This window comes from Myodes glareolus, chromosome 4 (genome assembly GCF_982192425.1).
Source record: "Myodes glareolus chromosome 4, mMyoGla1.1, whole genome shotgun sequence".
NCBI classification, from domain to species: domain Eukaryota; kingdom Metazoa; phylum Chordata; class Mammalia; order Rodentia; family Cricetidae; genus Myodes; species Myodes glareolus.
Window position 1 is genome coordinate 91,661,314 of NC_142029.1, and position 27,174 is coordinate 91,688,487.

General features: G+C 43.3%; 1 long non-coding RNA gene across 3 annotated transcripts; it reads left to right on the forward strand.

Annotated features, from left to right (window-relative positions):
* Positions 1 to 455: 455 nt before the first annotated feature.
* LOC146894713 (uncharacterized) lies at positions 456 to 27,174 on the forward strand. Of its 3 annotated transcripts, XR_015001897.2 has the most exons (6): positions 456 to 623; positions 1,383 to 1,561; positions 1,655 to 1,890; positions 4,110 to 4,228; positions 24,514 to 24,719; positions 24,800 to 27,174. It is a non-coding gene; the product is annotated as an uncharacterized LOC146894713 (long non-coding RNA). The 3 variants fall into 3 exon arrangements; XR_015001895.2 differs by lacking the exons at positions 24,514 to 24,719; positions 24,800 to 27,174 and adding an exon at positions 10,637 to 12,281 and having other exon boundaries at positions 4,110 to 4,354; XR_015001894.2 differs by lacking the exons at positions 24,514 to 24,719; positions 24,800 to 27,174 and adding an exon at positions 10,637 to 12,281 and having other exon boundaries at positions 460 to 623.

Below are 27,174 nucleotides of genomic sequence, written 5' to 3' on the forward strand. Positions count from 1 at the left end.
AGCAAGTCAGAATGCAGAGGGGAACAAGAACAAGAACAACTTGGATTCTTGCCACACATCCATTCCCCATCCCTCCAAGGCTCCAAGGCAAGCTTATACCATTGTTACAAGTTTATCAATGTTCTCTGTTTGTGCAGAGAAGTGGGCCAGGGTCACCTCTTTGGAGTCATGGAGACTGTGGTCTGAAGGAGCAGGGAATCTGCCCGAGGTGCCAAGGTCAGGCAGGGACAATGAAGGGCTGGCACTAGAAAATAACCCAATCTCACCACTGACCTTGGGAATCCTCTGGAACCATAAGATGGGGCCTCCCTTGACCTTGGGAGTCCTCTGGAATGAATGTGAGAAAAGCTAAGATTTGACTGTTCCCTTGTTACTGCCTAGAGATTATGAATGCATAATCTAATTAATTCTCTCTGCCTCTTCCTTTCTTTTGATACATTAGGCGTCTCCCTGGAGTCGGACCTTTAGGCTCCTGTCTTACCCCAAGCTTTAAATTCCTGCACTGAGAACAGGACCGAGGCTCTCTGCTTCTGTTCCCCATACTGATGGGGTACTGCAGAGGTGGTGTTTTCCTGGCTTGCTCCTCGGGTTTGCTTACCCGCTGATTTCACTTCTTCGGAAAGGTCAGCTCTCCTTTTCGAATTGTTTTTTTTTTTTTCAACCTACATTTCACCGCACTTCAATCTCATACACAATCCTTCCCCCAGATTTCTCTTACAAACAATGGGGCAGAAGTGGTATATTTTAATCCCAAAATGGCATCGGAAAGCAAGCGTTCTGCAATGCCGCCAAGCCAGCACTTTCAGAAGCATCTGACGATATTAATTTCAGTCTATTTCCTGAGGTTTGCAGGAAACTCAAATGTAGAAAGCGCTGTGGCAAAAAATTAAAGCTTCATGGGGGGAAAAAAAAGCAAGATTGACAGGAAGCGGGGCTTCAATAGGACAGCTTGCGGCAAGTGGAGCTGTCCTCTTTTCTCCACCTCAACATATGTGTTGAGAAAAAGAGCTCCCTCTTCCTCTTGCCTCTCTGGGATCAGGAACGGCCTTGTCTATAGGCTGTTGTTGTGTGACCACAGAGACAGACCTACACAGGGACACGCTCTGAGGCCAGACTTCTCTAAATACATGGACTCTTCCAATTTTCATCAACTTAAAAGAATCGGAAAAGATAATATGATATGGTAGTTTCATAATCTATGCTTATTTTGGGGGGGCCTGGATGTCCCCACTTCTCAAATGTTTTGAATTTAACTCTTTGGGGGAGAAGAAATGTCTCTAAAACATCCACATTCACAGGTGACTACCAAGGACTTCTACCCCTGCGCATCCCTCTTCGGTCCTGAAAGCTCCTTTCTCTGTCTGGCTATTTTGCTTTAGCAGGTGTCTTTGGCGGCTTGCAGCCAGCTGTCCCCTGTTGTGCACTGACTGAGGGTCTCTTCCTGTCTCTCACCAGTAGATGGACGCAGCTCTGCTCAGCACAGGCAGGATTTCTGGCATTTCACTGGTCGGCTCTGCACCGTCTTTGCAATGGCCAGAAAAAGTTCCCAAGGGTGTCACTGGTGGGTCGCTTCCCAAGCCTGTGAGGGTGGGAGGGGAGAGGAACATGTACTGCATCTTCCAAAGATAAAACAATCCAGCTGCTTACTCCACAGTGACACGGTTTTAAAAGTAGGACCTGGCGACTCCTGTCTTCTCCAGCTGTCTCTGCTTGTTCCTACAAGATTGCTGAGGGCTCCACGCCAAAACCTGGAAACGCTTGTGGGGCTGCAGTTTCGTGCAGAAAGGAGGACACCTTGGCGTTCAAGCAAAGGTTAGAATCCTTGGAAAGCATGCAAGGAAACAGGGATCCCACAAAGGGGAACTCTCCGAGGCACCCACCTCCATGCAGGTGAGGCTGAACCGCAATTAGAAGAAATCGGCTGGGAAAGGGCGCAGGTGGGAGATGCCCAGGCTGTGCTGCTGGGCTCTGCTCTGGTCTTTCTGTGTCGCTAGCCAAGTGACACTTTTTCTTTTCTTTTCTTTTCTTTCAAATTTGTAGGTGCAAGACATGCCCAAATGGCGCCGTGGCTGGTGTTAGGCCTGCTTTGATTTGTTGTTCTTGGGACTAGGTGAGAAGATGAGGGGGTGAGAAAACAGTTTTAGCTCACGCCTTGTAGCAAGTTTTAACAGAGACAAGGAAATCAAATTCAGCACACACCTGAGCCTGCAGGTGGCTCCTTTAAGCTCCAATATATTCACCACCTCCATTAAACGCCCCACTATCAATATGAGGTCTGGTCAGTTTCTGTTAGATCTCTGTGGGATGGCGGAGGAACAGACTGGGAAAGGTTAAAGAATTTTCCCAAGGAAGTCAGGGTGTGACTTGCAAGCCATTCTCAGGGAAGTGCATGGTCAGTCGACAATCATTCTGTGGAATTTGCTTCTTCTTGCTATTTTTAAACTGGAAGCAAGGATGTGTGGAGAAGGATAACCACTGGGTAGGGTCTGTTAAGTGAATCATAGGATTAGAACAAGACTTTACAAAAAGTCACCTGGACACTGTGGCCTTTGTGCCTCTGTGCTGTGTGCCCAGACTATATTAGTGAAGGAAATCTGAATCTTAGTAGTGTCTTGTGAGCTTCAGTGACCTGTAAGATGCAGCAAAGGCACAGAGTTCTCAGAGGGGTCCAGGCACGAGTGTCTGCAGAGTGAGGGAGGGTAGCTGAGTGGTTTGTTTGGAGGAATGAGGTGCCTGGAGAAAGAAATCTCTTGGGAGCTCTCCAACGTCCAAGACTAACGAGTTTTACGAAGATGTGCCCAGTCCCTAGCTCATGCTCTATAACATTTAGTCCTGGCTCGAAGGCTTTTGGCAAAGATGTTAAAGGCCATCAGGAGAGGGACAATAGAAAGCTGTTTTAGGAGATGAAAAGTAAGCGTGGGTTTGGCCCATTGATCTGACCACAATAGACAGTTTTTTATAATTTGGCTCCTATCTTGTCAGACACACAAAAGCATTCGCTCCATCATGGGCACAGTAAGTACAATTTGGGAGTGTTCATGGCGGAGGTGAGACAAGGAGTAAGGACAGGGGGAGAAAATTGAGGTTCAGAGTACAGAGAAGTAGCTCTTAGGATTCTGAACACCTTGTGACTGTGGTTGATGGCAATACATTGAGTGCTAAGATAATTGACTTTCAGTGTTTTCACCACAGACATTTGATACACAGATGATGTAATGCATATGTTAATTGGCCTAAGCCAGCTACATTACAAATGTATGGATTTCAAAGCAGCTTGCTATATACCATAAGTATATGCAATTTTATTTGTCAACTAAGAATAAAAATTAAAGTTCCCATTATCTTCTTTATGTAATCAGCTCTCAGAGAACTGCCATTTTCATAAAATGTCATAAAAAAGAAAAGGAAAAGTATCTCAAAATGGAAATTGAACTGTTTTGCAAAATGTAAGCAGAATATATAATGGTGTCATATTTTATAATATTTATTTTTGTCATCATATAAATAAATGTACACTTTAGAAAAATTGAAGCCCCCTTCACAAAGAAAGCTCATGAGGAAGATCGTTAAAAATGGCATAGCAGAACTGCTTGGAATGGTAATATGTCCTAATATTTTCCTAGGTGAAGTTTTCAATATGATTAGTTAAGAAAAGATTTTAGTATATATTATTAACGCTCCTGTTAAGTATTCCATAGAAAGAAAGAAAAGATTCGGTATGTCTTATCAAAAGGCTACTACTTTTTTTAAGTCCAATTTTCCAGTGATGTTTTGGAACCCTCTCTTCTACTTGACCAATAACTTGGAGTCATGGCTTTCTCTGCTACCCATCATGTTAAGGAGCCCGGGGTGCCCTGCTCATCTGAACTGGGCTTCAGATGCTCCGGAGTTTGCATTTCTCCATCTTCCCTGGTTACCATTAAAGGACCTGAGGGCAAATGGCAAGCCTAGGAGGTGACAAGCGTGGCCTGACTGGCGATTGAATGCCCTGAGCCTCGTCATCTCCCACTATGACTGGCTGCTGTTTGGACCAGGGAAAATCATTTTAAAAGCTCAAACCCTTTGAAGTAACAAGTGGCTGCTTTTTTTTTTTCCTCTTCTCATTTCAGGCATGCTGAGTTTTACTTCACAGTGGTTGCAGAGGGACCTCTCCATCACACGGCCGGAAGCCCTCTCTACTTACGGAATATTTCATAGATTTCCTGAAAGTGAAAGAGAAATAGGAAGGGTAAAAACTTGATGCTTTCCAAGTGCTTGACCTTTGAGACGCATGCCGGGGCTGTGCTTTCTCAAAGCCTCTTCCAGCTCGCTTTCCTGCTGCTGCAATCAAACGTTCTGACCAGAAGCAACTTGGGTAGGAAAGGGTTGATTTGACTTACAATTCCAGGTCACAACCCGTTGCTGAGGGAAGACAGGGCAGGGATTCAAGCAGGACCTAAAATAGAAATCATGGAAGCACACTACTTAGGCCGTCTCACTGACTTGTTCACGGACCTATGCTCAGCTAGCTTTCTTAGGTGCCTCAGGTCCACTCTCTGGGAATGGCACCACCCACACCAATCATCAGTTAAGATAATGCCCTACTGACATGCTCACTGACTAGCCCGATCTAGGCAATTCTTCAGTTGAGGTTCTCGCCTTCCCAGGTGACTATAGGTGTAATAGGCTGACGCTAACTAGGACAGGGCCATTTCTTGCAGCTCTGGACTCTGCTCCTCAGTGCTACGTCTTAGTCATTCTATTGTGTGACTTCTAAAACCTTACTCCTTCATGACATGGGCTTGGAATCCCCATGCTGGCTCCAAATGCCTTATCCCTTTGCTCTCTGGTTCCATCTATTCCATTGTATGTGAGGGTGGCACTAGGTACCGTCTTGCACAGATCTTGTGAATAAGGACTCTGAAGTAATGGGGGGGGGGAGATTAGCTGTGGGAACAGTCACTTCCTGGTTGGGGAGCACAGTTGCCTGACCCCATTGCGGAGGCAGTAACTTCTATCCACCTAAGACTATTAACATTTAAATTAACTGCAATTAGCTAAAATTCACAACACTCAGTCATACTAGCCACTGGCTCAGTGTCCAGTGGCCACATCTGGCTAGTGAGGACCACAGTGGGTAGGTAGAGTGTACAGTCTATTTTATAGACTGTTTCTATCACCACAGAAAGTCTACTGAGCAGAGCTCACCAAACCCTTTCGCACAACCAGATTTAAGCTGGGGTTGTCATGGATAATGGTGGACAATCGGATTTGTCTCTTATGAGTAACAGTCACAGGAGTGACTGAGCCTTGCTTTGATAGCAATAACATCTTTGAACGGAAAGAGCCAGAAATACAGAATTAATAGCACGATGCCCTATGTCTTTTAGCACCAGTGGAAGACTAAAGACCTTAAGTCTGTTTCTACCTCAGCCGCTGTAGACTGCATTGTGTCCTCCCAAGTGCCTGTGTTGAGGGCCTGTTGCCTAATGTGACTGTGTGTTTGAGATAAAACTTGTAAAATGTGATAAAGATTAAATATGGCCATAAGAGTGGGGCTTTAGACTAAGGAACTCCAGAGAGCTCTCCCTTCCTATTTCTTTCCTTCTCTCTTTGGGCACAAGGAAAAGCATATTGTTACTACATGGGGAGAAGGTGTCTGGCTGACTGCTAGCCAGGAAGAGAGCTCTCTTCCAGAAACTACTCAGGCTGGCACCCTTGTTGTACATGACTTCTGGGAGATATGCCGGTTTCTGTTGCTTAACACCACCTAGTTTATGGGATTTTGTTATAGCCACCTGAGCAGATTAATACAAGAACTTGTATCTAGGTTGCTGCTACTAATACAGCAAGTGTTTGTGGAACATTTTGTACGATGATTTTATGCATCTTGAATTCTTTTCAAAAAGTCTTATGGCTGTTGTGAATTCTCTGATTTTTATGGGTGAGAAAAGGGAAGTCTGAAGGCTCTCAGCTAATCAGATGTCATGCTGAAACTAGAACTCAGAGTTCCAAGTTCCAGGCCCATCTCCATATTGCTTTAGAGGCTCCTGATGGCTCAGTTCAGACTGAGTTGGGAAACTCAGAATACAGGCCTTGTCCCTGGATACTCTCACACTGGAGTCTGTCCAATAGAAACTGAGAGTTCAGAAACAAGGAAGTCACTATCTCACACTCAACCAAAGAGTCGTTTGCAGATTTTAGGAACATTTTCCTGCAAATGCAGTTTAAAAACAAAATGAGAAAAGAGCAATTGGGAAAGGACATGAAAAGAAATCTAAAAGGGATTCAAACAGCCAAGAAATTATTTTTAAATGTGAAAATTTGTTGGTAAAAAGAAAATACATGTTTAAAACAAAGAAAGGTCATTTGCATTACTTTCCAATTAGGAACAACAATTTAAAAGTCTTGGAATATTGAGTGCTGAGGAGGGGAACAGGAATCCTGGCAAACTGGGGGTAGGAACACGCATTGATAGAATCCCTCATCAGTATCTACCGAAGTTCAACATCTACACACTATACTCCGGGAACCAGCTTTCAGGTGGGAGGTCTAAGAAGATGTTGCACTTGTATCTTGTCAAGGATGATCAGAGATGTTCACTATAGCCCTATTGCTTATTACAAAAGTTAGGTAAAAGCTCAAAGGTTATCAGTAAATTAATGGAACAAATATAGTTCTTTCATATGAAGAATTACTAGTTAGCAGCTTAACAGAATGAACTTGACTTAAATGCATCAATATAAATACATCTTAAGATCGTGATACTGAGTAGAAAGGGCAAATTGGAAAATGTGTGTGTGTGTAAGTATGTGTGTGTGTGTGTGTGTGTGTGTGTGTGTGTGTGTAACTTATGTAACACTTAAGGCCAAGTTACTATTACATATTTCTGTGACTATATAAAGAGCAAAAATATACAGGTATAAAGTTATTTTCAAGGTTGCATAAACCAGGGAGAAGGCAGCTGCCTGGCTCTGAGCCAGGAGCTAGAAACTAATCCTGCTGGCGCCCTTCCACCCGTCTTCTAGTTGATGAGCTGATTGTTGTTTAACACCACCTAGTTTGTAGGATTTTGTCATAGCCACCTGAGCGGACTTCAGGGTGGTGATTAGCTTTGAACAAAAGTGAGCAGTAAATGGTACAGGGGAGGGCTTGATTACATTGTGTGTGTGTGTGTGTGTGTGTGTGTGTGTGTGGAGAAGGTGTAAGTGTGTGCACTCATCTGTGTGTGGCAGAGGTGGAAGTCAGGTACCTTCCTCTATTGCTATCCATCTTACTTTGTGAGATTGAGTCTGTCACTGAACCTGGAGTTCACTGGTTTTCTAATCTTGCTAGCCAGTGAGCCCTAGACATCCTCCGGTCTCTGCCTCTCATTACTGGCCTTTTACATGAGGGGTGCTGAAGGTAGCTCCTCATGACATCTCTCCAATCCCTCAATTACATTTAGGAAAATTATTTAATTATTTCCAAAACTGATAGATTAAAGACTCTTGACATACGAAGTCCAGGCAGCATAAGGGTCTTAGTTGAATCATTTTGATATTTTTATCTGCACCTAATATATGTAAAGATCTTAAAACATTTTACCAGGCTAATATTGCACAGGTCATGGAATATCCACAGCCAGATTTTAGCATGTGGGCAGAGAGAGGCACTCGGAAAAACTGCCTTCCTGAGAGTTGGAGGGGTGGGTGTGGTATCCTAACTAGAATCAGGCACCATGAGCACACTGAGATAAACAGATAGGCAGCAGGGATCTGAGACCTTTTTTTTAAATATTGATTGATTGATTTTATTGACCTATATATTTTTTCTCTGCTCCTCTCTCTCCCTCTCCCCTCTCATTCAACCCTCTCCCATGGTACCCATATTTCCAGTTTACTTAGGAGATTTTGTTTTTTTCTACTTCCATGTTGATTAGATCTATGTATGTCTCTTTTAGGGTCCTTATTGTTGTCTAGGTTCTCTGGGATTGTGATTTGTAGGCTGGTTTTCTTTGCTTTATGTTTAAAAACCACTTATCATATGAGTACATATGATAATTGTCTTTCTGGTTACCTCATTCAATATGATGTTTTCTAGATTCATCCATTTGCCTGAAAATTTCAAGACATCATTACTTCTGTGTAGTACTCCATTGTGTAAATGTACCATATTTTCCTCATCCATTTTTCAGTCAAGAGGCATTTAGGTTGTTTCCAGGTTCTGGCTATGACAAACAATGCTGCTATGAATATAGTTGAGACATGTCCTTATTGTACAATTGGGCATCTTTTGGGTATATACCCGAAAGTGGTATTACTGGGTCTTGAGGAAGGTTGTTTCCTAATTTTCTGAGAAATCACCATACTGATATCCAAAGGGGTTGAACCAGCTTGCACTCCCACCAGCAATGCAGAAGTGTTCCCTTTTCCCCACAACCTCTCCAACATTAGCTGTCATCAGTGTTTTTGATCCTGGCCATTCTTACAGGTATAAGATTGAGTTGTTTTGATTTGCATTTCTTTTGGCTAAGGATGTTGAATATTTCCTTAAGTGTCTTTCAACCATTTTAAATTCCTCTGTTGAGAGTTCTCTGTTTAGGTTTGTACTCCACTTTTTTTTTATTAGATTATTTGCTCTTTTGGTGATGAATTTCTTGAGTTCTTTGTATATTTTGGAGATCAGACCTCGGCTTGATGTGGGCTTGGTGAAGATCTTTTTTCATTCTGTAGGCTGCCATTTTGTCTTGTTTACAGTGTCCTTTGATTTACAGAAGATTTTCAGTTTCAGGAGGTCCCATTTATTAATTGTTTCTCTCAATGTTTGTGCTGCTGGGGTTATGTTAAAAAAAAAAAAAGGTCTCCTGTGCCAATGCGTTCAAGTGTACTTCTTCTGTAAGGTGCAGTGTGGCTGGCATTTTGTTGAGGTCTTTGATCCATCTGAACTTGAGTATTGTGCATGGTGATAGATATGGATCTATTTTCATTCTTCTATATATTAATATCTAGTTATGCCAGCACCATTTGTTAAATATTTTTTCTTTTTTCCATTTTTTATTTTTTGCTTCTTTGTCAAAAATTAGGTGTTGGTATATGTGTGAATTAATATCTGGGTCTTCAGTTAGATTTCATTTGTCCTCCTGTCTGTTTTTTATGCCAGTTACCAAGCTGTTTTCAGTACTGTAGCACTGTAGTAAAATTTAAAGTCAGGGATTGTGATGCCTCCAGAAGTTCTTTTATTGTACAGGATTGTTTTGGCTATCCTGGGTTTTTTTGCTTTTCTATGAAGTTGAGTACCATTCTTTCGAGGTCTGTGAAGAATTTTGCTGGGATTTTGATGGGCATTGCATTGAATCTGTAGATTGCTTTTGGTAAGAGTGCCATTTTTACTATGTTAATTGTACCTATTCAAGAGCATGGGAAATCTTTCCATTTTCTGGTGTCTTCTTCAATTTCTTTCTTCAAAGATTTAAAGTTCCTGTTATACAAGTCTTCCACTTGTTTGGTTAGAGTTACTCTGAGATATTTTGTGCTATTTGTGGCTATTGTGAAGGGGTGATGTTTCTCTGATTTCTTTCTCAGTCCATTAATCATCTGTGTAAAACAGGGCTACTTTTTTTTTGTTGTTAATCTTGTATCCTGCTACATTACTGTAAGTGTTTATGAGTTGTAGAAGTTCCTTGATAGAATTTTTGGGGTCGCTTATGCAAACTATCATATCATCAGCAAACAGTGAGAGTTTGACTTTTTCTTTTCCTATTTGTATCCCCTTGATCTTTTTTGTTTTTGTTGTCTTATTGCTGAGATCTTTACATACAAAGGTGAAGAAAGGCTGGGAGTCCCCCACCTTGGCCCTGGATAGAAGTCACCACATGACCTATGATTTGGCTTTAACACTCATTTAGCATCTTGAAAAGCAGACCCAAAACTCTGAATTTAAAAAGAACTTCTAAAAGCAATTAATGGGAAACTCAAGTAATTATATTCTTGGGTCTATGAGAATTCTGTATTGCTAACAGTGGTGTGCTTGTTTTTTTCAGAGAGAAAAAGAATAAAACATATAATTAGTGCTTTCCATGAGTCACACTACTTACATATACCTTTTCCTTCTAGAAACAAGTAGCCAGTGCACCCTTTCCATTGGACATCTTCCCCCTGCGCACTGCTGTCCCTCTCCCCACTCTGATTTCCAAATTCCTTCAAGCTTTCAGAAATTTTGTACGATGTTCAACGCTTCAGTTATCTTACTAGCTTATGTGGTCTTTGGGTGTCTGTTGAAAGCGACTCAGTGATACCCAGTAAGCACCCACTCTCTGTGAGATGCTGTCTTACTAATGTGCTGGGCTAGACGTCAATGAGATTTTAACCTTATTCTGTTTTTGTGGGTGCTATCATTGATGTTACCCCTTCAACAGATTAAGAAATCTGAGCCCCAGAGGGATCAAATGTCTAGTTTCCTTGATACTTAAAGTTCTGGATTCTACTTCATATCCAATCAGTTATGAATTTATGATCCTGGGTGAATCACTTCACCAATCAGCACCTTGGTTTTCTCATCTCTGAAAGAGAAGGTACAAGATCATGTTTAAATTTCTTCTTAATTCGTAGGACATGAACGAAGAGAAGAGACAGTTTATAGTATGTTCACCATCTTTTTTTCTCTCTTTCCTCTGTAGGTAATGACTTGAGGAATGAGTTGACCAATTGAGGAAAAAAGAATCAGTAATCAAATGCTCCAGAGTCAATCAAATGCTACAATGGGCAGGCCTCATCCCTGACTCCTAGTTCCTGAAGTAACAGTGTAATTGAAAGTCAGCCTGCTTATTATAGTTACCAAATGTCTACCAAGCACATACTAAGAAAAAAAAATCGAAGCCAAAAAAAGACCCTATTCACCTTTCAAAGTTGAGAATCCATGTCTTAAACTATGGCACCAGCATGAATTCAAAATGTTCTTACCTCAGAGGCGAAAGGGCCTTCTGTAAGACAGAGTCATGGACTCTTTCAAGCGATTTGCCCAGTGTCAAGGTGCCATCAAGACTACAGTTGAGCAATTTAGAACCCGGAACAAATACAATTTCGACATGAAGGCAAGGTATCTGTTTGTTCCAGAGATGACTCTAGATTTGGTCCTGAAAGATAGGTGCAATCTGGACATCATATCAGATGGTGGTGTTTCTGCGGGTGAGAGGTAGAATTTCAAGACTCAGTGAATTTTGATAAAGGTCGCAAGATATGAAAATGAGACTTACTTGAAAGAAGGCAAGGGAATAGAACCGAGGACACAAGGATGGTCTGTGTTGAGAATGCACACGAGCTTGTTGATAGGCCATGAAGAGGATGGCAGGTTAAGAGAAGGTTGTCCTGCAGCTACTCATTTGGAATTCTACTTCTCATGGTCACAGTTCTTGGCAAGTCGCTCACCTTCTTAGCTCTAGTTCCCTTCTAAAGTTTTTGCCTCATACTGTTGTCATGAGGCACAAATAAGAAAAGCTCTCATCTTTTAGCATACAACACTCAGTAAAAGCTTGTTACTATTGGCCTAGGGTTGGGATCATGAACATTGTGTTCAGAGGAAGCTAATGAAGGTTTTGAGGACAGTAATGGTGTTTTGGGGGCACTGGCAAGACACAGTTGAGTTTTGATGGAGTCATTAGAAGAGTTGGGAGGTCATTATGGTGATCTGGGTATGAGGTAATTGGGTCATGACTTTGTGATGATATTAATGAGCGTTTGTGATGATATTAATGAGCGTAAGAGGGAAAGAATAAAAGTGATAGAGATTTCAGAATTACAAACTTTCATGAGTGAAAAGGACAAAACGGAGGCATAGGTCAAAAAGTGTGGAGAGTTGTTGGACTTGCTCACTCTAGTAAGCTCCTATTGAAACCATCTAAGAACTGATTTAGGGGTTAGTTTACTGATATTGGGGGTAGAGTAGGCCACCCAAGTGGACTTTATAGGTGGCCATTAGAGCTAGCCACCCACTAAGGAAAATGGACTTCAGTTCTTATTTAAAAATCCTGTGTTTCTTACATGTCATTCCCCTACCACTTACATTTCTACCTATCTCAGACACTGTGGCATTGTTTATCAAGTATTTTACTTTAATTTAACTTAAACTGATTTAATTGCCTTCATCTAAGCTATAGCATCTCTTAGGCTTTCTGTGGTAGTTAGAATTTCTCTAATACATATTAAAACAGAGTCATAACTGTTAAAATAAAAATACTCAGCTATGTACCTTCTGAAATTGTCCCAATACCACCATTGTTATACATCCATCTTGTGAAGGAGGAATAAAAATGAAAATTAAAGCCACATGGAGCCCTGATTTTTCCATGGAAGCTGAATAATGAGACCAGGAAGCTAGAGTAAGGGGAAAGGATATTAGAGGGAGGAAAGAAAAGGAGTCTAGGACAACCAGGAAGGCATATGGTCCCTTGAGTATATGGGAGTAGGGTGAGAAGGGCCATTGGGAGAGTGATACTATCTAGCATCCGATGACCAAGGTGGGTAGTGAGGTGGGCCACACTCTGCTTGAGTTCTGAAAGTAAGGCAGCCCCCATGGCTTGCTGGTGGATGTGATGTGGAATGCCGGGGATAAAGAAGAGAAAACAAAGCACTGTGTTTTGAGTCTGAGCAAGGGGAAGGTTAAGCTTGGGTATTAAGTGAGACGTGGACAGCTGGAGATTGGCCAAATTGGGAGTAAGTGGGAGAAGGTCAGGATTCCAAATCTGTCCAGTTTGTGATATGTTCATTTATTTGTCTATTTGTCTATTTCTTGTGAGACAAGTTCTCACTCAACCCATACATGACTTAGCCTTAGATGGTGAATAACCTTGGATTTGATTCTCCTGCTTCTGCCTCCTGAGTTCTGGGATTACAGGCACCTCATTTCATGAAGGTCTGGAGACTGAATCCAGGACTTTGTGCATGCTAAACCAACACTCTATCCAGTTGATAGAGTTATGTCCCAAGCCCATATTTTAATTATTTTTGAGAATGGATTTGTTGTGAATAGTGGGAGCTCAAGACTAGGCAGGAAATAAAATTTGGGTGTTGTCAAAATATAGATCACTATACCTAAACTAAATCTAAATGTCATCATTGTGACAGTTGCAATTGGCTTTGTTATTTAATACAAGCAATATGTTCCCCATCCAGGTACTATTGGCTTATAGTGTCTGGATTTTTGTTTCCTGTTTATGTTGTATATCCAGATGGGTTGCCGGAGACCCTGGTCCCCTTCTCACTCAAGGACCCAGTCTGATGAAGCAGACAGTAGGAAAAGAGAATTCTGGAGAGCTGATATCCACAATGGTATGTCCCAGCTCAGAAGAGACACAGCCACTCCTTCTCACAAACCACTGTCCACATCTAGTCTTGTAGCCCTATGCAAGTACAAAAGCATCAAAAAGTACATACAGCTGGGTCCCACCCATGTTCCTGGAAGTCAACGAGTGAGTGCATTTGAAATACGGAGCAATAATGATGATCATAATCACCAGGGGTTGAGGGTAGGCAACTGCATATTTAGGGATTGAGAAGGAGCACAAGGAACATTCAGTTTTTGAAAGTCAAGGAAGGTTTTAATGCTTGAGTTGGGAAGTTTCAGAGAATGGGAAGAATGGGTAGGGTAAAGGAAGTTGTCAAGGTAAATTCCACTGTTGAGTGAGAGAAGGCGGATACCTGAACAATAACTTCTGCTGATTCTATTTAAATTCAAGCCTTGCTGGTAGAAATTAGGACAGCTAATACCTTTGGAAGAAGAAGGCTAGTTTACAGGGAAGGAAACAGACTTGTTGGGTAAATGGGTGTGTTTCATTAGAGGAAACTGAACTACATTTTATTTTTTGCTTTGTTTTTTGGATTTTTTCTTTTGTTTTTTTGAGACAGGGTTTCTCTGTAGCTTTGGAGCCTATCCTAGAACTTGCTCTTGTAGACCAGGCTGGTTTTGAACTCACAGAGATCCACCTGTCTCTGCCTCCTGCGTGCTGGGATTAAAGGTGTGTGCCTTTAATGTACATTTGCCTCAAGAAGATTTTTAAAAAGTAAAGACAGGGAGGAAAAGGGAGTCAGATTCATTTTAGGTCCCAGGTAAGGCAAAGTTGTTTTAGTTGGCTGGAGAGACATGTGACCTACTTGCTTTTAATTGCCGGTTGCTTCTCTCTCTGCCAAAATGTCTGGTTCCAGCCAGGCGAATAAATATTTGTATAAATAGGATGCATATCATTTTGATGTGATTGGCAGTTTAATTAGTTACATGTCCTTTCACTGCTATTGTAATTAGATTGCTGGAAAATCCAGAAATTCCAGGTTGTTACATTTGTCTCTTGATTGCTAGGTTTATATATATATATATATATATATATATATATATATATATATATATATATAAACCTATTTATTGTGCTTATGAACATTCTGGTGGTCTTGGCATGGGGGAGGCTGCACACTCATTGCAGCTAATCTTGTTATGTTTACAAGGAAATTGCAATGCTAAACAAGAGGTGAAATGGGAAAGGATTGCCCCTAAGTGCTCTACTTTTCCCACTGAGTGTCAGTTAGCAGCAAAATAGGACTCGTGGACCATTAAAACCCAGCCTTGAATTTAAAACACCAGCGAAACAGCAAGCAAAAGTCCCTGCCAATTTACAAGGCAATTTCTCTCTCTCTCTCTCTCTCTCTCTCTCTCTCTCTCTCTCTCTCTCTCTGGGGTGTGTGTGGTGTAGTGTGATGTGGTATGGTGTGGTGTGTGTGTGTGTGTGTGTGTGTGTGTGTATGTGGTGTGGTGGTGGTGGTGGTGGTGGTGGTGGTGGTGTGTGTGTGTGTGTGTGTGGTGTGTCTCCTCTTACACTGCAGCCAGTTTACAGTGATATCGTAACGCTGTTGCTAGGGAGGAACATAGCCCACAGCCAGTAAGACTTGTCCAACAAGGGTGAGCAGAGAAGCAGAAGAAATACCAGCGACCACCTGATCCTTGTTTGTGTCTGGACAGAATTGCTAAAATGTTTGCTTAGGAGGGCAAGCCACTGGAATCAGGCGGAGTAGAGAGAGATGAGGGCTTGGTCCCTTCCTTGACTCACATTCACCTTTCAGATTCAGTTTGTGGGCTTGGGGAGTTAACTTTAGGTTTGTATATTTAGGACTGAGGCAATGTTTTTTTTTTCTCTCTCTCCCCTTTAAAAATAATTTTCATTTTCTCTTTCATATTTTTAATTATGAGAGATAATTAGAATCCCCCTTTTCCTCCCAGAGTGAACAAGAAGGTGTTTGGATGTAAGTAGGTATGCATTTTTGAAATTTTTATGGAGATTTTAGATCAAATCTACACACTTTATAAATACATGACTTTTAGATATTAGTTACAATATATTACTTTCAGTGCAAAAGATGAATGTGGGAAGCCTTACATATTAAATCAAATAATTTTTTGGAGAAGATTACATGTGAAAAAAAATTCATCTCAAATTCTGAGCTACTGGCTATGCTGTCTTAACCTAATTTTCATCTTACCCTAGATTCCTAGAACATTCCTTTCCAGGTCACCTCCAGCGCAGATTTAGGGGCGAAGGCAATCGCTTCTGGCCATGGTGCACATCTGCACTTCGGCCAGTAACTGCAGGTGGGAACGCTGTGGATCGTGGTATGGGGTGGTTAAGAAGTCATGGTATTCTTTGAGGCTACGTATGACAGGAAGTTAGACAAACACAGCAGGACACCTGGAAACAAGAGGACACTTCAAAAGTCATTTAGGAGAAAGGATGATACTATCCCATGATGAGACAGCTTCAGCTTAACTACGTGTCTCAGCTCACCTTACAATCCCTGAAATACCTATTGCCTCCTCCGCATCTGTGACTCCCAGTCCTACAATGATACTACCCAGAGAGTACAATCGGTCTCTTCAAACCTAGAAGTTCTCTCAGACACTTGCTAGAAGGCAGGTTGAACAACCTGGAACATTTCTTCCCATCTGCTCTTGAGCCTTTGGCTGGCAGCCGCTAACCGGGTGGAGCATCATTCAAATCCTTTCCTGCAGAACATCTTGAGCTCCTGCTCCGCCTTTCTTTACAGAGTTCCATTTATATGCCTGAAGGCATATTAGCACAGGGTGTATTTTAAGCATAGTTTTACCATACAGGTAGCTGAGCAGTGCACGGGCAGATGCTAATGGATTTATTTATTTATTTTAATCACAAAGAAAACAGTCCAGATAAATCCATCTTAAGTATCATAGTTAGGAGTTTTGGTTGCAAAACATGGGGACAGGGGACCTTACATTGCTGAGACTATGATGAGGATTTGTTTGCGTAGCACAGAGAACATACATGGCTTGGTCCAGTGGGGTTACAATGTGAGATAGAGTCTCTGTTTCCTGTCACTCTTCTCCAGGGTGGCTTCATCCTTAGCTTCTGTTTGTCAGTCAGGGTGGTAGTCTGTCATCGCATGCCTAGCTACACACCTGGACTTAATCCCCATAGACAAAACAGAGACGGGAAGATTTGGTACTCCAAAGATGACCAGAAGAGTCTCCCAGACAACATGGACTGAGAGGAGTATTGTTTCCCTAAGGAAATTTCAAGCCCAGATGCCCAGAGGGAGGACGGATGACAGGCAAGTAAAGACAGGCAACATCTGCTCTTATTAGCCAATCCAAAAATTCGAAAGGAGCAGGAGACCTGAGTTATTGATTCTACTGCTTCATTTGTAAGCCACACAGTAGCTAACTCAGCGATAGAGGCAGGATACCCGAACACTAAATATTTGTTGGATGAGAAAATGAAGAGCTGAATGCATGCATGCAGTGTGCTCTCCCCACCAGCATTGCTTCCCGACTCCTGGGACCTGAGCAATACGATTGCCCAGGAGGCCTGTGGCTCTGTGTGCATCCTCTACCTATTCCACAACACTCCTAGAGAATGACAGTCGCATGCTGTGTGAGGACACGATGAACCGCACTTGCAATCAAAGTCCTGGAAAATTATTTCCCTACCAGTGACATCGTAGTAGCCCCTTTGTTTATGTGAGCATACGCTGTGATGTGTACATGACAAAGTCAATCAACAACATTCTTCAGAACATCTCTGTCATCAAGCAATGCATGACTCTGTCACATAGGACTCAGTTCTGCTGATCTGTTTACTCCCCTGCACTACTTCAGCTAACAAACACCTGTGAGGACAAGGGCCATGTCTTTTCCTCTTTAAATCTTAAGGATCCAACGCAGCAATGGCGCAAAAATCTGTCCTCAGTAATTATTTGTTGCGTGCACGCATGAATAAATAACTAAATTAACGATCAATTGAGAGGCAGCTCTCCCGAGCCCTCCAGAATACCAGTTTTCTCCTATCTCATTGCTTTCACTTAATCAATACACTGTAACAGTTATTCTCAGACTTGTTTGCACATTGAAATCACCTGAGGGATTGTCTTTACAAAGCCCAGGATACAACCCAGACTGATTAAATAACAATACTTTGTGGCCTAGACATCAGTGATTTTTCTAAGCTCTCCAGGAGCACAGATAATGTTGGAGAGCGCTGCTCTGTAGCTTTGCTCTGAAATACAGTGTGGGAAAAGTGAGGCCGCGATGGCTGTCACAGGTAACAGGAGCAGACACCATGCCACCACCACCCCCCGGGAGCCAGCAGGCAGCCTCTCGGGCTTTTCTATCCAGATTTCAAGTATGTCTCTCTGAAGACATATACAGAAAAGGGGCATGCTCTAAAATTCCTGCATGTGACTGTCCTACTTTTCTGTTTCCCTTTATTGACATTGGCGCAGGAGAGGAAGCAGGACTATTGTTATTATAACCAATAAGTTGGAGGCCTTTGCTTAGTGGCTTTGGCCTATTCAAAGACCAAGTAAGTGGTGGTCAGTTTGAGGGAATGCTGTCAGAGCTGGTCTCTTCGATTCTCCTCAGCACAGATGGTGCTGGCCTACAACCCCGTCAAAACTGTTCTCCTTGCTGTGACACAATATCTGACGGAGTTAACTTAAGGAAGGAAGGTTCATGTTGGCTCACAGTTCCATGGGACAGAGGCACTTGTTGGGGTGCCAGAGGCTCTAACTGCGGCAGCCGGGAGCATGAAGCAGATGGCTACATCCACAGTCAGGAAGCAGAGAAAGTCAGCTCAATTTATCTTCCTTTTCTTTTATTCAATCTGACATCCTAGTCCAACCCTTTGGTAAAGTGCCAACCCGTGGTGGGTCTTCCCTGTTCAACTAAACTGCTCTGGAAATGTCCTAACAGACATATTCAGAGGCGTGTAGATGGTAGTGAGTCCTATCTATATCCAGTCAGGTTTACAAGGGAGATTAACCATCACACTCAGTTTTCAAGTTTCTGCTACCAATGAATCTTTAGAAACCATGTGTCCAGCCTTACGGCATTGAATCTCTGTCATTCAAAATATAGTGTTGGGTTTCCCCTAGAAACTTTTTGGAGAATGCAGATTTCCAGGCTCCTGTTGTAGAATAATGCTATTGTACACTGTCAAGATATGTTACTCTTATTGTTAATAAAGAGCTGACTTGCCAATAGCTAGGCAGGAAGGGATTAGGTGGGAGAGCCTCACTGAGAGGATACTGGGAAGAGAAGAAGAACAGAGTCACCAGCCAGACACAGAGGAAGCAGATGAGCATGCTATGCTGATACAAGGTGCTGCATAGATAAGAAATATGGGGTAAGTTGTAAGAGTTAGAACAAGTTTAAACTATTGTCCAAGCATTTAAAATTAATAAGAAGTCTCTGTGTGACTATTTGGGAGCTGGCTGGTGGGACAGAGCTGACTGGTGGTCCTGAAAAACCCCCAGGCAACAGGCTCCCTGTAGACCCATTATGAAGACCTTGCTTGTCATGATTGGCATTTGAAGCCAAAAGCATGATCTTAGACCAACAATTTTAAAGTTGTGAGTTGAGACCCCCACAAGGATTACATATCAGATGTCAATTCATAGCAGTAGCAAAATTACAGGTTATGAGGGAGCAAAGAAATAATGTTTATGGTTGGGAGTCAACATAACATGAGGAACTATATAAAGGTGCAAAGCACTAGAAAGGTTGAGAAACCACTGCCTTAGACCATCTTGATGTAGAAAGAGTTTTCTAATTGATTAGAGAAATTTTTTAAAAAAAAGTCTGTTGATTTGATGGTATCTTGATTGCTTCATGTCTCTACTAAAAATTGCTCCAATATCTAAATCCTATTGCTTGTTAAAAAAAGTATTTCCATTTTTAGTGCTTTTAAAATAGTAATTGCCCTTGTGTTTCTGTTTTGATGACTGGGTCTTTGCATTTACCCAAGGGATTCTCAGATCTTGATTTCTGGCTTCTTCACACTGGGAGTTGGAAAAACTCAGCAGGTGACTGCAGTGGAAGGGCCAGGCCTTTCTTACTGTCCAGCTTACATTTGCGCTGTAAGGGTTCCCTACATAGACAAGAGGGGGAAAATCAAATAAAAACATAATAAATGGTTGTTCTCAGACGGAGGGGGCTGAGGCAATCAGGACCAAGGAACAGAAATGTCATTGGCCAACTTTGGAAAAGAAGGAATGGGGGTGGGTGAGCAGAGGTTAGAGGTCAAATTTTAAAGCCCAATTCTGGAGGAGAGAAAAGGGAAAGTGGAACGGGTGAGTGGGAATGGTGTTCTGAGAGGGGAAGGTGGGATGAGTGTTGAGTGACAAGCAAGGATTTACAAGTGCTTGGATATGGATCTCATAAATGTCCAACATTTATGGGTATTGCCAATAGATGACAATAGACCATGAGTACGGGCAGAGAAAAATCTAGTCATGGGAAAACCTGGCTACTACAGCAGGTTGGCCCGATGATGGGGTGTTCTGTAATAAAACGTGAGCTTTCTACATTTAGCATTTACTCTGGATTTAGTTCTAAAACTCCGTAGGCATGCATGAGTCAGCTCAGACTGTCTTGGTGAACGCAGCTGACTGGTTCACCTAAAGAACAGGAATTTTTTTCCCTCCACAGTTCCAGGAGTTAGAAGTCCAAAATGAAGATGCTAGGTTTGGCCTCTCTTGTTGCTTCTCTCCTTGCCTTATAGATGGCTACCGTGTCACCATCCACACAGGTCGCTTCCCCTGCCCTGTGCAAACCTGTCTCCTAATCTGTTCTTTTTTATTCTAATTTATATTACAATTCATTTATTTTTGTAGGTATGTATTGTGTGGGCATGACATAGAATATAAGTGCAGGTCAGAAGACAACTTATGAGAATCCTGTCCTTCCACCATAGGGACCCCGGGAAGTAAATACAGGTCTTTAGGATTGGCGGCAGGAGTCTTTACCTGCTAAGCCATCTTCCTGACCCTTCATCTCCCATTCTTGTAAAAAAGCCATCAGCACGGAGTAAGGACTACCCCATTTGAATTCATGTCTCAATTTTATTCGTCCCATTAAAAGCCTTATCTAAACATATAATCACATTCTGAGATAGGGTTAGGACATCAACCTACAGATGCGGATGAATATAATTCAGTCTGGAACAATGTGTAAATTACCAAATTAGAGTTGCAAAAAATAAGGGAAGGATGAAAACCGTCACTTCAGGAGAATCTGGCGGCACATGGCTATAGCTCCAGCAGAGGCTGAGGAGAGGGTCTAGCCTAGACTGGATGGCAAGCCTCGTCTATCTGAAAAGCAGGCACTCGAGGTTAAGGCAAGAGGATGGTGAGAGTTGGAGGCCAACCTGAGGCACAGTGAGTTCAGGGCATGCTTTGGGCTAGCTAGTGAGACTTTGTCTCAAATACAAGCAAACAAGTAAGCAAACACATTTAATAACAAGCAATAGTATGAGAACACCATGTATCCTGACCTTTCTTGCTGCCCATCTTTTTAACCCCCCCATTCCCTGCCCCCACTCCTTATAAATCTCTTCCTCTTAGCTTCATGCCTATTCACTTGACTCTGTGATCCATCAAGATCAATCAGGACCATGGTGTTCTCACTATCCATTGGAGCCCAGTGGGCTCGTCATAGGGTACACAACTAAAGACAGAAATTTTCCCTTATCCAGCATCTATTTTCTTTTTAGCAAGGAAGGTGAAGCCACCCAAAGTGGAAGGATTTGTTATTAGCACAAAGGTCATCAGTGATCCTGCTGAGACTAGACCAGAGGGCACTGCTGCCTGCAGCTTACCACTTTAACCCCTGCATTCACCGCCTGCCCCCCGCCCCCCCCACAGCCCCCCTCTGCTCCCTGCTCCCCAGCAGCTACCTGAAGAACTGGCAGGCAGCACTTCCTACACTTAAAAGTCCACATCGGTCACCTGGGATCTTGTTAGATATAGATTAGGATCCATTAGGCCTGAGGTAGGCTAGTGGTTTTGCATTTCCAGAAAGTTCCCAGATGCCGCTGCTGCTGTTGCTATGACAAAGATACTTAGCGCGTGGGTCTCTATCACCTGGGACCTTGTTGGTAAGGCAACTGTTCTCCCCTGTAGCCCCAAACTTTCTGAAACACTTGATCTGGCGGTAGAGCCTAGTATCTGCGTTTATAAGCCTTCCATGCGCTTCTGTTGCAAATCTACCTCTTCTGTTCTAGACAATGTTCATTCACTTTGCTCTGTCTCAGAATCATCGGGGGGGGGGGACTGGAAATTGCAGACCAGCTGAATCTGCAGCTCTAGTGACTGCAGGTGTGCACATCTGGATGCGATGAGGAGGGGGGTAGAATGACTCTGTTTTCTAAAAGGATGCTCCAGATAACGATGCTAGACAGCTAGAGTTGAGAACCACGATTCCTGACCAGCTCCTCCTTCATCTAGGTTGAAATTGACCATTGCAAAATGTCCCATTTATATCCAACTCTTCAGCAAGCATTGACCAGCTGAGAGAACTTCCTCTCCCCTCCTCCACTCTTTCTTTCCCTCGTTCCTACGTCCCCAACTATCTTCCTCCAGCCGAGGTATTCTGGACTTTGGATAGCACCAGCCACTCCCAGAATGTCACCGAGCTGAGCTTCACTATGTCCTGACACATTTGCTTGGCAAGTCTGTGGTAGGCTGTGGCTCACCTTTATGCGAAATGAGTTCTCAGACACCTGTGCTATTAATAGCTCGGCCTTTTGTGTTTTATCCGCCCTTCACTGTACTCAGCAACCCTCCCCATTCCCACACGTATCTCAGCTTTGAGTCCGAGGCTGGGGGAAGTTACGTTTAGGTTATCTTCCGTACCCTCTGTACCGTGGGGCTCATCACAGCAGTGACAGAGGTAATGCTAGAATGGTAAATGTTAAAAAGATTGATACTACTCAGTGTTGGTGAGGGTGGAGGAAAGCCCTCACTCTCATGGACCACGAGAAGCAAAACCTGATAGGGTGTATTTGTAGCACTTGGCAATGTTTTAAAAATACCTGCTCCTCGGCTCAGCAGTTTTATTTCTAGCGGTTTATCTTGCAGAAATCCCCATGCAACACATAATAGTAGACGGGAAAGAAGAGGTGTAGCTGCATTGTTTAGAATGCCAGAACTCGAAGTGTCTATAATATCTATTATTAAAAGAGTGGGCAAGTGAATTGTGGTGTGCTTGTACAATGTTACAGAGGTGTTCGTTTCAGAAGCCCAAGATGAAACTGGCCAACTGAGTTCAGAGTTCTACAACATGGCTTCTCCAGAATAATGTGTGAGGGAAGCTGACTTTCTTACCTCTCAAACCGGGATTCCCAGAAGGAGTGCCAGGTGAATGAGGTAGCTGTTTCATGACCTTTTATGACGTATTCTTGGATGTTATAGCATCCTTTCTGCATCACTACGTGGGTTGTTGTACTCAGAAGCCTGCTCAGATTCAAGGGGAAGGATATAAACTCCACCACTCGGAGAGAGGTGTCAAGAGTTTGTGGCCATGTTTTATAGCCATCGCATAGGCTGTATTTCTAAAAAGATGGAGGTAAAGGAGATGGACTCTGCTTTTTACTGTATAACCTCCTACACTGTTTAATTTATTTTTAAAATGCTTACATTGCTTCGGAGAGTTGAAGAAAGAGAAAACAAGAGGAATTCAATTGAGGGGAAGAGCAATAGTGCAATTTGCAAATGGAAGAAGGGATAAGAAAGAGGGAGAAAGGCAGGTAACGGAGGAATAGGATGGGTGGGATTGGTGAGCAGAAGGGAACAGTTTGGCACCTTCAGGGTACCACTGCCTTGTGCTGACTGCCCAGTTATCTGCTGTCCATCTTTGAAGAGGCACCTTCCCAGTCCTTCCTTTTCGTATCTCCTGAGCACTTGTTTCTACAAGGTCTGCATGCAGCCGGGGCCAGCCTGAATGCCTCGATTATCTGAGGAGAATTCTAACTCTTCCTAGGAACGATCCTTAAAGATTGACGTGATGTTTTGCAAGTTTTCTTTATCCCCACATTGCCTTACCCATGTCCTACAGTGGACAGTGAGTATTCCATAGATGTTCTTTAGGAAAAAAAAACCATAAAAACCAAAAAGCCCTGTATCTAATAAATCCTTATACTATTTACTGTGAGCCAAGCCTCAGAGAGAGGCTCATTTACTGTCCCATCACATTCTTGTGAAGAAAGTGCTCTCATTAACTTCCTTTCACAGAAGATGACATTGGTGTAGAAAGAGGTGGAGGAAAGAGGTCAGAAACCTAGCAGACAGCAGAGCTTGGCTTTTACCCAAGGAGCTTGGCTGTGTCTCTCCCCCTGCACTTCCCTTCTTCTGTGCATACAATAATAACAGAGTTCTTGGTTTTCCCATAGAAGAGTCATAAAGAATGTTTCACTGTGTTCTGTAAAATGCATCAGCAACCTGCTGGCATTGCCAATCCATATACAAGCCACCCTCTTTGTTGACATTAGCAGGGGAGGGAGACTAGCCATTGGGCTGACTGATTGGAGATGTACCTTATTTAGTCTTTGTTTCTTCATTGACCTCAGTCAAGACTAGACAAAGCCTAGAAGTGCGTAAAGTTCCCAGAACCAAGGTCAGTGGTCTATTGGAAGACCATCGCAAAAATAACTAAAGAAATTGCCAAAATAAAGGAGAGGATGCTCAGAAAAGGGCTAGAATGTAGGCTGTGGGTGGGAACTAAATTGAAAATGAATATACAAGGGTTTAACATGGACCAATCTTATCATTGCAAACTCCAAAATAACAAGGTCACACATTTATTTCTACCAGTGACCTACAGTCCCTGCTTCGGCAGAGCTATTGTTGTTTGATAAAAGAGTCCAGCGTTTTAGCCTTTGTTAGCATGACCAACATTAAAATAGAGAGTGGACCTAGAGCAAGCTGCCAACTGACAAAGTGCTACGATGCTGGAAGGAAGTAGGATGGCCAGACAGTTTTCTTGGACCTAATTAAGGGAGGAGGAAGGGATTGGTGTGATGGTGAAGCTCAATAGAAGGTGCATGGCATGAAGGTTTACTTTCCTTTTGCCATCAGATCACATAGATCGGCTATAAAAACACCGGAGTGTTGAATATTAGCCTTCTTGCTTGCTTGTTTATTGCTATTTTTTTAATCATCTAAACAACTTGGTGCTAATTTCTAACATTCAACATTTATGGACTTCCAGGAACTCATAAATGTCACATCAGGCTGCCTCCTGGTGAATTTTTAATCAAGGGGGAGAATTTCAGCTACAAATAGACCGAGAATCAAGAGGCCCAATATTGATCGGCCAAAGTGGCACTTACGAACTTGAGGTTGAAGCCGTTTGGATAAAAGGATGCTGGGCTTTCTACGGCTCCAGAGACATCGTTTTCTCCCCATCAAGTCCAGGTGAGTATCAGACATCCCCTCCTAGTTATTGAGCAGGAGGGGCAAGTGCTTTGAGGTCAACTGGTTGTCCATATTCACAGCTATAAATATGAGAAGAGGACTTTAACCTCGGGGCCCATGGCAAGTACTGTCTCAGGAATACTCTGGATGTCTCCAGCAAATTCCAAAGCAAGTGGCATCTTCTTTCCCACCCAACGTAGCTCTTCTTGGATGGGCTGGGCTGGGCCCAGCTGCTCCACTGCAGCCCTTGCTAGGGTTTGGCCTCTGAGGCCTTGAATTGTCCTCTCAGAGATACAGAGTGGTGCTTGTTATGTCAGGGATCACTCAGCCCATGAATGATGTCTCCGGCTAATGCCAAGCCATGAATCATTGGTCTGTGGTACTGTAAAATTAACATGCGCGGCTATAAATAACTCATCTGTAATGGGCTGTCGTTGATGGCTTTTTGGAAAGGTTTGACTCAGGAGTAAGGGTTTTAATGACTGTAATTGAAATTAGATGAAAAGCATCAGGATTGGACTCTTTTTTTTGACCCTTGAGAGGACAAATTCCATCATATGTCAAAACAATTATGCCGTGTCAAACCTGAGGGACAGGATGTCGTGGCACCTCTCCTCCAGCACCTTCAACTGCCGTCTCCTGAGATGTGCCCGGAGAGTGACAGGGCACAGGCTGGCAGCTCCGCGGTGCTGCTTCCTCACAATGGACTGTGGCATCAGAGAAAAACCACCCCACCCCATTCCCAAGTGGAATCTATTATCAGCAGGAAGAGCCATTATTATCAATAGCAAGGACTGCCTTTTGTACGTTGGAGTACGATTTACACGGCTTTCACGCCCATTATCCCATTTGATCCCCAGCCGAGTCCCAGGAGTGTAGGTCAGATATAGTCTCACAATTATCATCTTCAGCTGGACGAGAGGACGAACGCTCAGAGAACTCAGTGACTTGCCCAAGGTCACACAGCCGTGGGTGACCAGGCCACTCGAGGCTCTGATGCAGAACACAGTCTATACCCAGTGCCTCCTCACTGTGGCCTAGTGGCTGGTGTCAAGGATCTTTCCGTCTGGCTAGCCAGCATCCTTTGGGCCTCCAACAAACCCACTCTATCCCGTGGATTTCTCACCGCTATATCTTGGGGGACTGTCGAGACAGTTTAGGAAAAAAATGTAAGAGTTGGATCCTTTTTGCCAGCTGATTCTGAGGCTAAACAGCTATTTCTAGAGCAATCCGAGTTGTGAGAGCCTATCTGAGGCTGACAGTGAAGAGCATCTGAAACAGGAGAGCCAGTGCTTCAGAAGCGCATTTTCATTTTGCTTCTTGTACAGTCAAGCACTTCAAGAGTTTCATCTCGGATGACGCTGTCTGTTAGGAGGGGGTCAGATGCTCACGAGGAAAGCCCCAGGATCAAGGATCAAGGCCCTCCAGGATGCTCATTTTCCAAAGTTCAACCACCCCAGGCTGCCTTAAATTGAGAGCCAGTCCCACATAGAGACTTGTGTTCTCGGAGGGGTAGGCAGTGAAGTTACCGTCAAGCCACTGTACTCAGTGGTAGCTGCTGCCAGCCTGGCTCTCGGGAGACACAAAACCTTAGAAGTCATAGAGCATATGTTTCAGCCATTATGTTCTGAACCTCCAGGCCCCAGACAATTAGGCGCAGGAGCTGAGCCCAAGTGTGTGCCTCCAGCCCTAATATCTTCTCCAACTGAGCTTGCGCCAGGCTGGTGGAGATTTGCAAATGAACACACAGCATACCTTTGTTCCTGCAGCATGTCACCATTCCCCACCTGGAGACAACTCCGTAATCCTCCTGTGCAAAAATAACAAGGCCCACATAGGATTGCATACATGGTCTAATTACACGTAACAAAACATCTCCTCTCAGGAGAGAAGGGGTGTTTGGTAGTAAATTAAGAGATGCAAAAGCCACTGCGAGCCGTGCTGATTAATCCAGCTCTCTAGCAATGGGGAAGGATCCTTGAGAAATGGGTTTGCAGTCTGATGATAATTATACGCCCACTATGGGGGCTTTTCATGTGCACTGGCTTTTGTGTCGAGGGGAGGGAGCGGGGCTGGATTGGAGAGCACCGAGCCGATTCAGATTCATTCAGTGCTGTGTTGACTGAATGGACGCTCCAAACCTGCTAAGGCTTATTAAGTAGGCAAAGAACCAAGAAGTCCACCTGCCTCAGCTCCCACTGCCCCCTGCTCTGGTCTCACAAGGCTGCACCTGTTGAAGCCCTTCTCCAGCTTCGCTCCTATGATCTGTGCTCTCCTTGACTTTCCTCACCTCCTTCAGCATCAAACCAACAGAGCCACCCTGGGCTCTGGTCCACAGGGACCTTATTGAGTAAAGCGAAGGTAGAACAAACACTTTAGAAAAACAGAAGACCATGCTTACACATAATTACAATTATTGCTGGGGGGAGGGGAACGCGATGGAGGAGGTGATGCG